The sequence below is a fragment of the Lepidochelys kempii genome, chromosome 7, assembly GCF_965140265.1.
Source record: "Lepidochelys kempii isolate rLepKem1 chromosome 7, rLepKem1.hap2, whole genome shotgun sequence".
In the NCBI taxonomy this organism is placed as follows: Eukaryota; Metazoa; Chordata; order Testudines; family Cheloniidae; genus Lepidochelys; species Lepidochelys kempii.
Window position 1 is genome coordinate 63,213,524 of NC_133262.1, and position 16,156 is coordinate 63,229,679.

Below are 16,156 nucleotides of genomic sequence, written 5' to 3' on the forward strand. Positions count from 1 at the left end.
CACTGTTCAGGGGTATGTGACTTACAAAAATAAAAGATGATGAAGTAGCCATCATGACTTCCCAGGAAGCGTGCTCTGCTGACTGCACCTAGTTTGAAAAACAAAAGGGGGATGGAAAAGGAAGGGGGAGAGAATGATTCTGTCATGAGGGGGTGGCTGTTAGTTCAAGACATTGCAGCTTGTCCAGCTGCCATGTCAGAAATCAGTTTCAATTTGATTTAATGAGGGGGGAGAAAAAGTCCCCCCATTCATTCTAAATCCATTAGCAGTAAGGGGAAGCCGCCTGCTGCAGCTACAGGATGTACAGGTGTTGCCGATTTGCTGGCCACTATAAATCTGCACGAATGAGAATAGAGGTTGAAGAGAAAGATAGATAGTGTGATAGAGAAGAGGCTAAATAAGCAAGCAAAGTCTCTCAAGAAGAGTGCTCCCCCGCCTCCCTCTTAAAAAGAAAAAGTGTGCACCTGAGTTAGAACTCATTTACACTGGTGTAAACTGGGAGTAACCCCACCGAGGCAGAAAATCACAGCAGCCAGGCCCGTTGGTTGGTTTGTTTTTAATTCCTTTTTCCATTTCCTGATGTATCTGCAGGAGAGGAGAGTGCGGGTCCTTGCAGCTGGGGGAAGCCTGGATGTGCAGAAGTGAGAGAGAAAATAATTGATCTCCCTGTTCATCCTCTCAGATGATAGATGAAGGGCTGAGCAGGCATTCCTTTCCATTTTGTTCAGGTTCTTACGCTACCCACAGCTGTCACTGTGGTACCTGGCCAGGAGCCTGATCTTCCTTGTCCCTGTAGGGAGAGCTGGCCCAGTGAGGGTTGAGGCATATTGGAGGGGGAAGCTTGTGCTGTGTCTGTTCTGGAACTGCACAGATGGATTTAGTTTGAGCTTTCAGTCCAGTTCCATCCATGAGCCCTAAGCACAGATGCATGCAGGCCCACAGCAAAGCTGCCTTTTAACACTGACCTTGCTGGTTAACTCCACGCTGGCCTTAGCCTGTATGTTCTGGGAGGCAGAGCCCATATCTTCTACGCCTCACCAGGTGGATGTTCAGCAAGTTCAGAAAACATGAACATACGCAAGTCTAGTGGAAAGACCTGAGACAGAAGCACACAGTTCAGTTTATCAGTACAGTGCCTAGCACAATGGTGTACTGGCCCATGACTAGGGCTCGTAGGGGCTGAAGTAATGCAAGGGTGTACTACTACTAAGATGGTTGCTCAAGAGGCATCAACATAAGATGGTGGTTGAAGGTTGGTGGGGAAGATGATATGAAAGGACTAAGTGGCACAGTGAGCCTCCTTCCCTTACCAGCTATACCCATGTCAGATTGCCAGTGCAGCATAAAGTGGCCTTAGTGTGAGTGAGTTTCAGGCTCAATGTCCATGGATGCCTTGTAAGTAAACAGATAAACACATGGTCTCTATTTGAATTAATCAAGCCAATGAGCCTTGCCCATCATGCTGCAAGTAAGAGCAGGGTGCAAAAACATTACAGTCTTAAAGAAATGCAATGCATCACGTCAAAGGACCCCACAGGAAAAACATGGCAGAGAAATACCATAATTTCCTCATTAGGATCCCAGCATGTCAGCACCTTGCCAATTACATTCCTGAATGATCTACAGCTCTGTTTTGCACTTGTTGCCCACAACCCTTTTACATAAACTCATGCCCAGGGTGACTCACAGCATTGTTCCAAGTCAGACTTTCCTTTCCAAAAAGGCTGTGCTAGTTATTCAGTGCTGCCCACACTAGTGATATAAAGGGCTCCAAGCAATCCCAAAGTCAGCTGGAGTCACATTACCAAGGCTAAGTGAACCAGAAATCAAACTGCATGCACCATACGCTGCATGCCCATGACTACTTCTCAGTCATAAAGTCATTTCCCAATTTATGGGGACATTATCCCTTGCTCACCAAATACAGGAAACGGATCACATTGCTGCCAGTATTTTACCAATTGCAGCGATGACTCATGCAAAGTTTCCTTTCTCCTAGCAGAGCTGGTCAGGGAGAGTAACATTCACGTTTGTTTTGCAGTTAGTCATGATATAAATATGAATAAATACTAACTGGGTCCTGGACCAACTGTTGCCGGTAAATTCACACTCAGCCTGGCCAAAAAACTAGCAGCAAGATCATGCCCACCCCCACCCTGGGTGGGAAAACTCACAGAAAGGGCACAGGCATGGGAAACCCTGGGAGGTTCCCGGGAGGGAGCAGAGTTCCCACCCATGGAACAGGCAAGTGGGTTAGCCTCCAGAACTTGCAGATCCTTGCTGAAGCCAGGGGTTGTATGGGCTGAGGTCATGTGTCTTTATACTGGCTCCCGGCCACCCTGGCTCCCTCTTGTGTTCGTTGTGAGAATTGCTCCAAAGAAGCCATGCTGAGCGTACTTCAGACACTCCCATTTAATGGGTAAGTCCCACTGTACAGAGGAGAGTTCCAAAAAGGGGTAGGGGACTATGTGCATAGCGTGTCTGTTCCCTTGGCACAGCCCCTCCCAGGCCCAGCCCACTCCCTGACTGAGCACTGGCAGACTCCTGATCCCTCTGAGGAGCAGGCTGTGCTGTTTATTGACCACCAGCACTTCTGCTTAGACAGGGGGAGATCAGCCTGCAGAGGGCCCCTTCTGAACATGGCTCGGCACAGGACAATCTGGGCCAAGGATGAGGCATGCTAGACCTTGTGGGTCTCAGCCTAAGGAAACCAAACAAAAAGATCCCATTGGGTACTTTGTTCAGTGATGGAATTAGGCCACCCAAATGAGTCCTGTCTTGCCCCCAAATTCCCTGCAGCATTCATCTGGCAGTGGCTAAGAAGCAGATGGAAATTAATATCAGCCATGGGGCAAGTTTAAACCAGGAGCCCAATCCTATGCGGTTTTTATTGATACTTTGGACAGCTTTGCACTCTGAGTTTCCACCTTGTGCCAAGAGATTCTGAAAATTCCTGAGCGGCTCAGGACAGGCACCACCTTTCTTGGAGAGAGGTTGGGGGAGCAGGCAGGAAATTTCAACGCACCTTTGGAGGTAAGTCCGAGTGTTGGGGGTGGCACAAGACCTCCCAATGGAAATTCTTTCACAAGGGTGAATCAGCTTCACAACAGAGTTTTCAGATAGATAAATTCAGGCTTAGAAAATGGAAAAACTGCCTCCTCAGTTCCTGTTTGGATTTTGGGCTGCTGATCTATATAGTTCCTTCCACAGATACTTAGGAAAATCTCTGAAATTCCAGCCATTCCTACTGAGAGCTGAGTAGAAGTCGTGCCACCGGTTTCTCATGTCTGCTCATAGTGCCAACAAGGCCAGAGCTGTTAAAGACAGCAGCTATTAGCACATTGCACATTTTCCATGCCATCTGATTCTGTCAATCTGTAGCCTCTTGCCTGGGAATCAGGGTGCAATGGCCATTTACTTTTTCAGCCCTTCGGAACAGGAGCATCATAGTGGTATAAAGAATGCTTACAGTGGGACCTGCGTGCTGGGAATCTACTCGGCACCACAGTGGCTCAGGGTGCAGGAAAACTGGGAAAGGTGAATGTGAACATTGCCAGGCACAGCAGGCAGAATGCTTTGCTGTAGTAGCTGCAGTCTGCTTTGAAAGTCTGGTCACTTTGTCAGAGCCAGTTCAGGCCACTGCCCTGAACATCAGTGCAGTCAGTCCAACTATCAGTCAAAGCCTTCCTCAGATTAAGTTTCTACACTTTTTCCTGGGTGACCTGGAGAGAATTTGAAGAGAAAAGCTGACAGGCCTGTTGTCATGTTGGCGGAGGATATGGCTGTAAATCTCTCAAGTGCTCCCAAAATAAGCATCGTGTCTGAAAATGAGCACTGTATACTGGCAACATTACTAGGTTCACACTTCAAGGGCAGTGCTGAGGGCAGGCTACCTCCAAGGCTCGATGCAGAAAATCAGAAAGGTGTAATCTCGGTTGAATGTCTCTCACATGCTGCCATCACACTGCAAGGAAAAGACAGGGGAGAAGAGAGAATCATTTAATGGGGTTGAACTGTCTGAGACCTCTTCAACTGCTACTGTGAACTCCCCTAAACCTGCCTTATCTTGGCAAACAAGGCGCTGCTGATCAATAGCCCAATACAGCTCCTATTAAAGTTAATTCAAAACTCTTGTAGACTTGGATGACAGTAGGATCAGACCCCAGATATATACTGCTGTAGCTGGGCCATCCTTTCTTGCAGTGTGAATGCAGCCATAGGCAGTTTCTCTTGGTTGGTTTAGCTCTCCAGCTACACCAGAACCCTGCCTCTTCCTGGGGAACCAAAGTCCAAATTAACAAAAAGTGCAAACAAACCCAGGTCTGCAACTCTCCCTACTTCTCTGGGGTACTCCTGCACCACACCCCAGATCAAGGGCAGTGCTCACCTTCCCCTGCCTGGTGGCTCCAGCCTTGGGTCATGAGTGATGGAGAGGCATCTGGTACAAACCTCAAAGTCGCCCTGTCCGCCCCCCAGGCCACTTCCTTCCTCTTGGGACAAGTCTATCTGGTTCTTGGTCAAATGACAACTCCTCCTCAGGATATGTTCCCCCAGTCATCTGGTAGTCTCGTTAGGCCTCTTCCTTGGCTCTTTCCCTTGCTTCTTGCAGAGCCATTGTTGGGTTCATTTCTGGGCCCCTTCTAGTCTCTAACCCACCAGCAGGCCCTGCTTCCTTCAGGTCCCTCCTTCACCAAGCAAAGGATGTTGCTGAAAACCCTGCCACCTTTCTCACTATGCTTTGTTGTGCCAGTTTCCAACACCCAGGTGTCCCTTCAGACTACAAATGTGTTGCTCTTGGAACAGAGTAGCGCTGGACCATAGGCCTGCCATCCTGGGCCACTGCACCTGCCTTAAAGGGCCCACTATTACACTGCTCCTCTATGTAGTCTGCAAAGCAAAATGATCTTATACATTTTAGCTTTTGGTACTGATTTAAAATAGAAACCTACCATAAACTGAACGAAAAGAATTGTTTGCTATGTATAAAATGCACGAACATCATCTTGGATTCATAGCGACAGTAACATTTTTATACATCTTTTTCACTTTTGTGCACCCATTTAAAATCCATTTGACTGGACTAGAGCCAGACCAAAAGCCCTTTGGAGACCGTGGGAACCCTTTCATTCATGTCCAGGGGTTTGGATCAGACCTTTAGTTGTTAAATGGAAACTTTTTATTTCAACCCCTGCTACCACCAGTCATCAAGATGATGAATAAAAAAAAACTGAGGTTCAATAAAGATCTCCCCCATATTTAGCAGCTCTCTCTGATGTGGCACCCTCTGCCAGTAGCAAAAAGCCAAGCTGAAGTGGACAAAATGCAAGAGCAGAGCAGAGCAACGATGTATGCTGCTAAAATTGATGGGTGCCTTGTGCAGCCTCCCACAGTACCTGAACTAAACAGAATTCTTACTCAGCCTGGTCCTTAGATGGATTAAATTTGTTGTTGGCGCTATTAAGCAATAATAATAATAATGACAATTTAATTTTTAAACCACACCTCTGACAAGGCACATGAGCACTGTCTAGATATTTCATAGATCAATAATAAACAAACAATGATAATTTAAACATCACAAACTGCACAGTGTAAAAGCAAAACAAAATATTAAAAAGCCAAACAAACCCACTGCAGTACTAAGAAGAACAGAAAGTTGTTTTTTAAATTGTCATAACAATGATTTAAAGTTAAGACAAACAAGAGAAATCCTTTGAAGTTAAATGCATCATTCATTATAAGCATTGCCTTCCTCCATGGCAGTCGTGTTTACACTATGCCAAGGGAACAATGCTGAGTGTGGCCCAAGAAAAAAGAGGAAAGAAGGAAGTCTGTGAAATGGTGAAGTGTGTACACCTTTAAAATAAAAAGGAAAATGACAGGGGCGTTGGAAAATACTTTCTTCTGGAAAATGAAGAGTAGAAATTAAATTTTAAGTCAACTGTCAAAATAACTCTCCTCAGTTGCCATCTGTGCTGTGGTACATATCGTAGCTGAATCATAACACTTTTTAACCAGCAAGGGAGAGGGATGCTTATATTTGTGAAGCAAGGGGAAGATTCTTCTGAAATATGGGGGAGAGGGGCATGCTTGTTTGTCCCCCCCTTGAGGATGGAATTTAGATGATCAGAAATCAGTGGTGAAAGTAGATCAAAATAGAAAGTATGGTTATATGCCATCGTGGGTGTTGACGTTTTGTGGTGGAATGCTATTGCATCATCTCGGGTGGCAATGCATCTGGAAAGGAGTGGAGACAACTGACTAAATGTTGCCTAGAGGAGCCCATGTCTCCGAGAAGGCACCGAAAGAAGCCAAACAAAAGTAAGTGTGTGTGTGGTGTGGGGGGCTAGGTAAGAGAACAACACTTGTGCTCACAACTTCTCTCTCCGTCCCCATATCCATGGAAGAAATGCCAGGAGGGGAGAAGGAGCCAACTTTTGGGCTATTGTGTTTCCTCTGGATCCTGGCTTGGGCCGGGGAAATTGTTGGTAGGGTCTCTTTGCTCTGAATGAGAGGGAGGGCAGGAGAACTGGAGGTAGCATCCTCTCTCTCTCTCTCTCTTTCCCTCTTTGCCTCCCCTGGAAGAGAAAGGAGGCCAGCAGGGAACATCTTGTGGAAGAAAGGAGACATCTTATAGAAGCTGAGCTTGGACCATCCTCCCATCAGGTACTAGTGCTGCTCCCCTTGCTGGGAGTAGCTGGGAGACCCATAAATTCTCCATCCAGACAACAGCTCCTCCTGCAACTTTCACTTCAGATTCTGCTCCCTGAGTCCCTCAAGCCCAGTGACTGATATAAGGCAGTGAGGTTGGTGGTTAAGAACTTCTATGGTAACACCAAGGCACAGGCCTCTCTGAGGTTCTTGTCTCTGTCGTGCTGAGCCGCTTATTAAAGTTTGAATCACTGTGATGTCACAGTATTTAGCAGGTAGAGTTGGCTGGAACTGTTGTAGCTGCATCATTTAGCAGCTACAGATTTCTGGGTTGATGGCATCGCTGTCTCAGCTTGCTGGTCTGATGTCAGGAAATGGGCCAAGAGAGGCAGTGTGGTTTTAGTGCAGTAGTTCTCAAACCTGGACACCCCCCCCAACCCCTTTTTCCATACTGGGACTGCCCTGGCACCATCTGTCTCTCTTGCAGGGGACCTCCTCTCATGTAGAGGATGAACAGGGTGGCTGAAACTCATTGACAACTGTTTGTGACCCTCCTGGGAATCACAACCTCCAGTCTGAGAACTCATCCCTTAGAGAGAAGCATTTTGAGCAAGCCAATGCTGGTCAGGGAGGTATTCAGCAAGGGAAAACCCATATTCGGTGAGGAAATATTTGTCTTCTTTGAGCTCAAACAGGCAAAACTTTACCATGTGAAAGTCAATGAACTCAGGAGAGGAAGAGAAGCTGCCAATGCTGAGTGCCCAATTCTTCACATAAAATGGTGTACCCACTGTATACACATCCACATCATATATCATTTTAAAGCATGTTTTACATGTGTTTAGATCAGTATGATGTGGAGCTATCAAGTGGTTCTGTAAGCCTCTAGGTGAGGTGAAACAATGGTACCCAAAATGAGTGTGATTTTTTTGCACAGTTCCAGAAACCCTGCACCGTGACTATGACTACAGTGTTTGCTGTTTGTTAATTTCAATACCTTACTGGTACAGCAACCAAACAACAAAGTATTAACAAATTTTTATTGGTTTTGCACGGACAAGTATTTTTTTTTCAGAAATGACAAAGCTGGTTAGCATGTGACAAAAATGGCAAATAGCTACCTTTTTCTATATATTAACAGGAAATGTTTTTACATGATATATTCTTAATTGTCAAACTATCTCACAAGTTTCCTATATTTTCAACTGAAATATGCTGGCCAGATCAGACTCATGCTGAAGATTGTGTACCATTAGCAGTAGATTGCAGGCCCATAGTTTATGCTGCATAGTGGGTAGATATAAATGTTTTGAAATTCCTAATCCAATTCTTGTAAGCTTCTGTATATACAATGTAGCATCTAGTCTGCTTGGTTAGAAGGTTTTAATTTGTAATTGTGTATGCATGTAGTACTAGCCTTTGAAATGTTCTAGAACCTAGCTTTTTAATTCAGTGACACTTATGCACAGGGCAGTATTAGTGTTACCAATGACAATACTCAGCTTCATTCATATTGGGCTTCAGTCAAAGTGCTCACTAAACAAAAATGGCAGGTTTGATACTAACATAGATCTAATTTATATCACATTTAGCACAAGTCTGCATGTTTGTACACAATGAAAAGTGGTGGCAGTTGGGGTGGGAATGCTAACAACATACTTTCAGAATTTTACCTCTACAAGGAAGTTATAGTATATGAAGATATGGAGGATACGAGCCCCTTAAAGCTTACATCCAATAGAAAAAGACACTCAATAAACTTTGAAAAATGTGTTTTTTGTCAAGAAAATCAGAAGAATGGAAAACTGTCAAAGCCGTAAGGGCTGGACAGAATTCTGTGATGCTGGCAGCAGAACCCAGGAGAGATGAGTTGTATTGGCGGCTACTGGGTGAGTTTCCTAGTTTTGATGATGTGCTGCCAATACCTTGTCAAAGGGGCTGCCTTCAGAACTATACAGGCAAGTCCAATTTACACATGTCAAGAGTTGTGTTGAACCCAGGAAAGAAAACAGACTCTGAGTCCTGCTTCTATAGCCACCAGAGCAAGCATGTCCTTCAGCAACTGGTCCTATTGAATTGTTTTCTTGAGAAAAATGCACAAGAAGGACAAGCAACTTCATAAAATGGAAATGTTTGAGAGATTAACCATCCAAGGGAGGCAGCACTTCAAAGAGGAGATGATGACACATTGCGCAGCACATCCGTGAAAGACTTGTTTGCTAAGGATGCAGTTTATCACTCAACGTGCCTTGAGTAAAACTAATCTTAAAGCAAAACCGTCTAGTTACACTGAAACAATAAGTCACCTTATAACATTTCATTTGATCAGCTGATTGAAAAGAGAGACAATGATCTTGTGTACAACAAGAGGCTCTTCTCCTCCTGTCCCTGCTGCTACAAAGGTATAAAGCCCACTTTCCCTCTGATGTAGAAACTATTCCAGTAGCAAATTACAGGCAAGATTAGAAAACACCGTGGTTCTGCAGTTTCATTCCATGCACAGCAGGGACAAGGCAAGTCTACCATTGTTCTATGCAGCACTATAACATTAGCCCGTGCTATCCAAGCTGCTAGTAATCTGAAGCAGGAATTTAAATCATCCAAATGTTTTGTGGTTGTTCTTCTGGTGAGTGAGCCTGATGAACAGCTTTCAAATGAACAAGTGGTTTTGTATAATGCCGCTTCAATCCTTCAGTCTGAAATAGCCAAAATGAAAGCCTCAGAATATTATCCAAAGCCAGGTGACTGTAGTTTACAGAGGTCAGCTACTTATGTGCCCCAGTTGGTGCAGGAGTTTGTCCTTTGGTTGACAGACAGAGGCATATAATTCAGCCAGCAGCGAGTATCATTCTTCAGAAGACATTCAAAGAATGTGCCTCTCAGTTGTGGAATGCATAGTATTGAACAGTTCCAAAATGATCACACCACTGAAAGAATCCATGAGCTAAGAGCTTGCAACAGAGAAACCACAGTATACATCAGAGATGCCATGGCTGTCATACAAATGACGGCTGGAGACAAATTCCACACATTTGATGAATTGGCTGCTGAGTACTTGAGGCAAGGTCCTAAAAGGCGTTTACACAGCTAATTCCCCTGTGCTATGCCCCTCTGCCATGTACATTGGCCAAACAGGACAGTCTCTACGTAAAAGAATAAATGGACACAAATCAGACGTCAATTATAACATTCAAAAACCAGTCGGAGAACACTTCAATCTCCCTGGTCACTCGATTACAGACCTAAAAGTCACAATACTACAACAACAAAACTTCAAAAACAGACTCCAATAAGAAACTGCTGAATTGGAATTAATTTTCAAACTGGACACCATTAAATTAGGCTTGAATAAAGACTGGGAGTGGATGGGTCATTACACAAAGTACAACTATTTCCCCATGCTTATTTTCCCCCTACGGTTACTCACACCTTCTTGTCAAGTGTTGGAAATGGGCCATCCTGATTATCACTACAAAAGGTTTTTTTCTCCTGCTGATAATAGCTTACCTTAACTGATTACTCTCGTTATACTTGGTATCGCAACACCTATTTTTTCATGTTCTCTGTGTGTATATATATATCTTCCTACTGTATTTTCCACATGCATGCATGAAGTGGGTTTTAGCCCATGAAAGCTTATGCTCAGATAAATTTGTTAGTCTCGAAGGTGCCACAAGGACTCCTCCTTCTTTTTGCTTATATAGACTAACATGGCTGCCAGTCTGAAAGCTAATGCTGTAATCTAAGTCTTTGACAGATATGAGAACTGTAACTCTGAAATTTGCAGAAAGCCAGTGCTGGACAGGATCTAAGGTTGGATGCAAGAAATACCAGGTGATTGGTGGATGCCCTGTGCCTCCATTGTAAAAGTTTCTAAACGTGGTATCCAACAAGCAGTTACCTGTAAAATTTCTCTGTTACTATATGGTTCAAAATGCACCTGAGAATGTAGGATCACACCCAACACAAACACTCCTTCTTGCTGGAAGCTTTTCCAGTGGTGAAGTAGAAAAGTCCATCATCAGCAGAGGTGTTGAAGAAGCACAAGAGTACTCAAGAGGAAGCAGATGTCTCTGCATGCTTGTTTGTGCTATTGTGGCTTTTGGGTCTTTTTTCGTCAAAGGAAACATAGTAATTTGGTCACCTGATACAGATGTGTTGGTCCTTGCTGTTCACTACTTTCTAAAAATGTAACACATAGATAACGTGATTTCAGACAGGCACCATTACAAGCACAACTGACAAGCATCACTTAATACTTGTGGATGCAATTTGTGATGCACTCACTCCTGATTTCTACAACATACTTCCAGCTCTACACGCATTAACAGGATGTGACTCTGTCATCCCTGTCTGATATGGGAAAAAACCTGTGTTTAATATTGTCAAAATTAAATGAACTTACTGCTTCAGAGGTCTTGCCACATCGGAAGATAGTGTTGGACTAGCTGCAATTTCTGCAGCGAGGAAGTTGGTAGTGGTACTTTATGACCAGAGAGAGACAGACCTAGAGAGACCTGAATTGCTTGTCAATATAGCCATCGAAAAGGTCAAGTCACTGGCTAAACTCCCATTATGTGAGGACAGTTTTGAAGAGCATGTCAAAAGAGTATCTTGGCAAACAAAGATTTGGATGTCTTTGCACATTGGTAAACCAGATATTGGATCAACATTGCAACATGGATGGAAGCACGTGGATGATGAATAACTTTCTGTATTCAAGGGCCCAGTGGCATCTGAGCTTCTACAAGACCTCATTTGTGCCTGTATCAGTAGGGGCCGTTGCACAATCAGTTGTGTGTGTAGTTGGAACAATCATCCCTGCTCAGAACTGTGTACATGCCAGGGCAATGAAAACTGTGGTAACCCACACAATCTCAACAGAGATCTTAAGGATGAACAAGATGATGATAATGATGTTGACTAGGAATGTCACCAGCGCTATTACATGTCAATGATACCCGTACAAATTTATTATTAGTTTTTGTTTTACCTTTAGACTGTTGTTGTGGTGCTTTGAGGTCACAAAGAAATCCAGTTGTATGTCTTTAAATAATACATAGAGTCGTTAAACTTACAGAAACAAATGCAAATATTTCAAAGTGGTCATTTTAACTTATTGATGATTCATTGTTCATCACCATTTCTATGGTAACAGCACCCCTTGTCCGCTCCACATAATACCTTATCTTAAGTAGACATAATAAGCTTTCAAATGATGTGTGATGTGCGTGGGTGTAGAGAGGGTATATTAAGTTGACCAAATTGTTGATGTCTTCTGCTTGCATAGACTCATAGATTTTAAGGCCAGAAGGGACCATCGTGATCATCTATTCTGACCTCCTGCACATAGCAGGCCACAGAACCTCATCCACCCACTCCTGTAATAAACCCATAACCTCTGGCTGAGTTACTGAAGTCCTCAAATCATGATTTAAAGACTTCAAGTTACAGAGAATCAACCATTTACACTAGTTTAAACCTGCAAGTCACCTGTGCCCCATGCTGCAGAGGAAGGCTGGGGGAACGGGGACAATTTTCACAGCATCATGAAGTCATTTTTTTTTATTCTCACTGGTATCCTGTTTGCTGCCAAAGCTTCCCAGTGAACTGAACTATGCACTCAAATGGCTGTGGATACAACAGACTGGAATCTAGTCACAAGGATCCTGGGTTTTCCTGACCACCCTCAGTGCAAATACCACTACAGTGGTGGCAGTCCAACCCATCTGAAACACTGATTGTTGGAAAGCTTCAGCGATTTTGTCCCCTATGTAGCACGTCCTGTCAGTGGAGTGTAAAACAGGAAGACCCCATCTAGGGAGCCTTCCCACTCATACTGGACAAATGTTAAAAGTTGGCCAAAAGCAGATACTTCTTTGGTATCATCCATTCTTCCGAACAGCTATTGTAAAACATTTGCATCCACATAAATTAGCCAGCGGACTGCATCACTGGAGACAGGAATTTATTGGGCTTGGCTGGCAGCAATGGATCCTCAATACCAGTCTTCTCATTTTGTAAACCCATATGCTTTTTGCCTGAAGAGTTCACTAGGTTTCATTTGCAAAGAAAAGATGGATGCTTGGTTTCCAAACATTTCAGTGCCACCCTCCTTTTAATAGATGCTGCAGAGTTTATTGCCACCTTCTGCAGTAACTCCTCTGAAGCACTACCATAGCTGATGAGCATTTTGGTGTATGTGGTTTTGGTCTGAATCCACCAGAGAGGAAAATCAGGCTGTAGCCAGTGACTCAATGAAGAGAGTAGTTGTGACTCCCTGGGTGCCAGGCTCCACAGAACAGTGCACAAAGCATGCACAATAATCTAATTAACTTCCCTTCAAGAGTTTCTGCTGACTGAAGCAGGTTCCACTGCATCGGTTTATGATTGGTTCACATTTTCAAGGTTATCTCTCCAACTGTAAGCACTAGAAACATTATTCATTACTTTAATGCAAACAGGTAAGAAAAAGAGCAAAAAGGTAGGGTAGTCTCAACCCACAGGCTGAGAACCACTGGCCCAGTGCATAGGGTACAAGACTGGGAGTCAAAAGATGTGGCCTGGTTTGGCCACATGAACCGTGTGGCCTTGAGCAAGTCACTTCACCTTTCTATGCCTCCGATTCCCCTCCCACTCCTTGTCATCTGCCTCGTCTGATTATATTCTGAGCTCTTTGGGGCAGGGATTGTCTTTACTATATGTCTGAATGCCTAGCGCTATGGTGCTTGAATCTCTGTTTGGGCCTGTAGGCACGAGACAAATAACAATAAAACTTCATTTCCTTGCGCTCATACGCCCCCTAGAAGCACTATACTGGCCCTAAATATGCTTGCTCTGTGCCTGAACAAAATAACTCTTGGTGTCCTGTATTAATATAGCCATAATTTTAGCATCATACTTCTTCCCTTAAGAGCTATCGATGACAATGCACAAGCAAGTTGGTCAGTTTGCCAGCCATCTCTGGGAATCTCTGGCATGAGTGTGAATGAGACAAATGTGTCTTGTAGCAACTGATTAAAAGGAGCTGGGGCGGGGGGAGCGTGCAACAAACAAAGCATGCGTACTCTGTGGAGTGTGCCTGGTGCTGAATGGTAAGAGAGTGAAGTGCTGCTGAAATATGGATAGGGTGAATAGGATCTGGAATGATTGACTGGCAGTTGGGTGTCTTGGCACATTTAATTGGATTTGTTGAGGCCGAAGACTATGATGTATTTCTTTTAATCAGTTTCTCCCTCTCTCTCTTTTTTTCCATCTGTAGGACTGAAGTTCAATGAATATCCCTTTAATTGTCTGCATAGAATTGTATTCCCTCTTTATTCTGGATTTTTTTTTTGGGGTGGGAGAGGCAGGAGGGTGGGGTGTAAAAAAATGTCAGTGCATTGTATTCATTTCTTTCTTTTTGTTTTCAGTAGGGTGTAAGTGTCTTTTGGATGATGGAGAACTTATGAGCCAAAATAAAATATTAGTGACTAATAGCTAGACAGATGCCTCTGTAACTTTGAATAAGTCCTCCTTGGGCTGTTGTTACCAGGGCCGACTCTAGGCACCAGCAAAACAAGCAAGTGCTTGGGGAGGCACGTTTCTAGGGGCGGCATTCCAGCGCCAGCCATGCCGCCCCTAGAAATGTGCCCCCGCTGCCCCAGCTTGCCTCCGCTCCGCCTCCGCCTGCTCACCTGAGCGCGCTGCCTCTCCCTCGCCTGAGAGGGAGGAGGGAGAAGTGGAGTGGGGGCAAGTTCAGGGGAGCAGGCAGAGCGGAGGTGAGCTAGGGCAGGGGGTTGGGGGGGGAGCCGCAGGAAGCAATGCGGGGGGGATGCAGCAGGTCCGGGGGAGGAGGCGGGGCCGGGAATTTGGGGAAGGGGTTGGGAAGGGGCAGAATTGGGGCGGAGCCAGGGGCAGGGGTCATGAAAAAAAAGTGGGGGCGGCCAAAAAATTTTTTTGCTTGGGGTGGCAAAAATCCTAGAGCTGGCCCTGGTTGTTACCCACACTTTCCTCACTGTCTTTTTTGAGTGAGTGTGGGTAACCAGCCACCTGTGGGCTGCTGTGATGGTGTGTACCAGCCCCACACTGGGAGAAGGAAGCCACCCCCTCTTGCCTCTGCTGGACATGCTCCCAGGGGAGGGAGCATTCAAAAGGAAGCAGCTCAATTCAGTCTGGGTGGATGCAGGAGAGCAGTTGAGTGCAGCAGCCTCCTGAAGAGAAGCCGACAGGACTCCAAGCAGCCAGCACTGAGCCTCACAGCCAAGCTACTGGAGACCCTTCAACTGCAGGGACAGAGGGTGATGAGGCAAGAGAAGGTGCTCTGGAGACTGACCTGAGAGGACGCCAATCAGGATCCCAAGGCAGACCTGTGGTAACGATGGAGGAACAGAAATTGGAGTAGGTAGTGACCCCTGCCACAGCCAAACTCTGTTGCTGGGGGGAGGTGGCCCAAGATTGCCCCAGCAGCGGCTGGTGAGACTGGCCCAGGGGCTGCCTGAGCTGCCCCCAGGCCAGGCGCACCAGCCGCTGCAGAAGTCATGGAAAGTCAGGGAATCCGTGAGTTCTGTGACAAGCTCGCAGCCTTAACCATAATTATTTACGCTTTCAGTTTCTCCTCAGTTGGGAGAGGGAAGAAATCTCTCTATCCTGAGTTCTTACTGGCTTCTGACCCTGCTAGTCTGCCTCTCTCTTCTCTGCGCTTCCTTCCTGGGCCGCCTTATACCTCCTATGTTACTAGGCAAATTTTCTTGTTAGTCCTCCCCGAGACTCCCCCAGCCACTAATTAGGCCCCTCAGGTCCACTCGGAGAGGGAGGGGGGAATTAATTGGTGTGTAAATGACCAAAGTACTGGCATCAGCTGTTGGTTCCCAGCACTCTGTCACACCTCGTCCCCTTGCCTGCTGCTCCAATTTTTTTCTTTCTTTGGGTTCTTCCTCCCTTGCCAGAGGCATTACTCCATCTGAAGTTCTCTCCTCACCCCTAGGATACTCATCTAGGCTCTCCTCATGGGGTCCACCCTCAGAAATCAAATTTGGTGGTTGGAGGTTGCCTGCACAATTCTGTTTCTGCACACAGGTCCTCGCAGCAGGGGCAGCCTAGACGACCACCCTCCTTGTCCTTGACCCTTTACTTTGTTGTGGGGTCTGTGGTCTCCCCTTTTCCACCTGTTTGCTTGGGGTCCTGATTGCTCCCGGCCCTCTAAACAGTGTCTGGGCTCTTTCCCTTTGGTGCTGTCTTGGGAGGTTCTTCTGACCCTTGGCTACCAGAGTATTTTTTTCCTTTGCCTCTATTTCCTTATTTTTCTTCTGCTTTCCCTCAATTGCTCAGGCGGACTCTCATTTCTTTCCCTTCCTGATGGCTTGTTGTCGTAGCTCCAGCGTTTACCATCCCGTCTTTCAGTATTTCAGTATTTCCTCTCCTTCGGGTTTTATTTCCTCCTACCTGGGCTTTATTTTGGGCCCCTTAGCACCATACTGATTCAGGACCCAAAATGAAACCCACTTTTTGGGCCCCCTGGCACCAT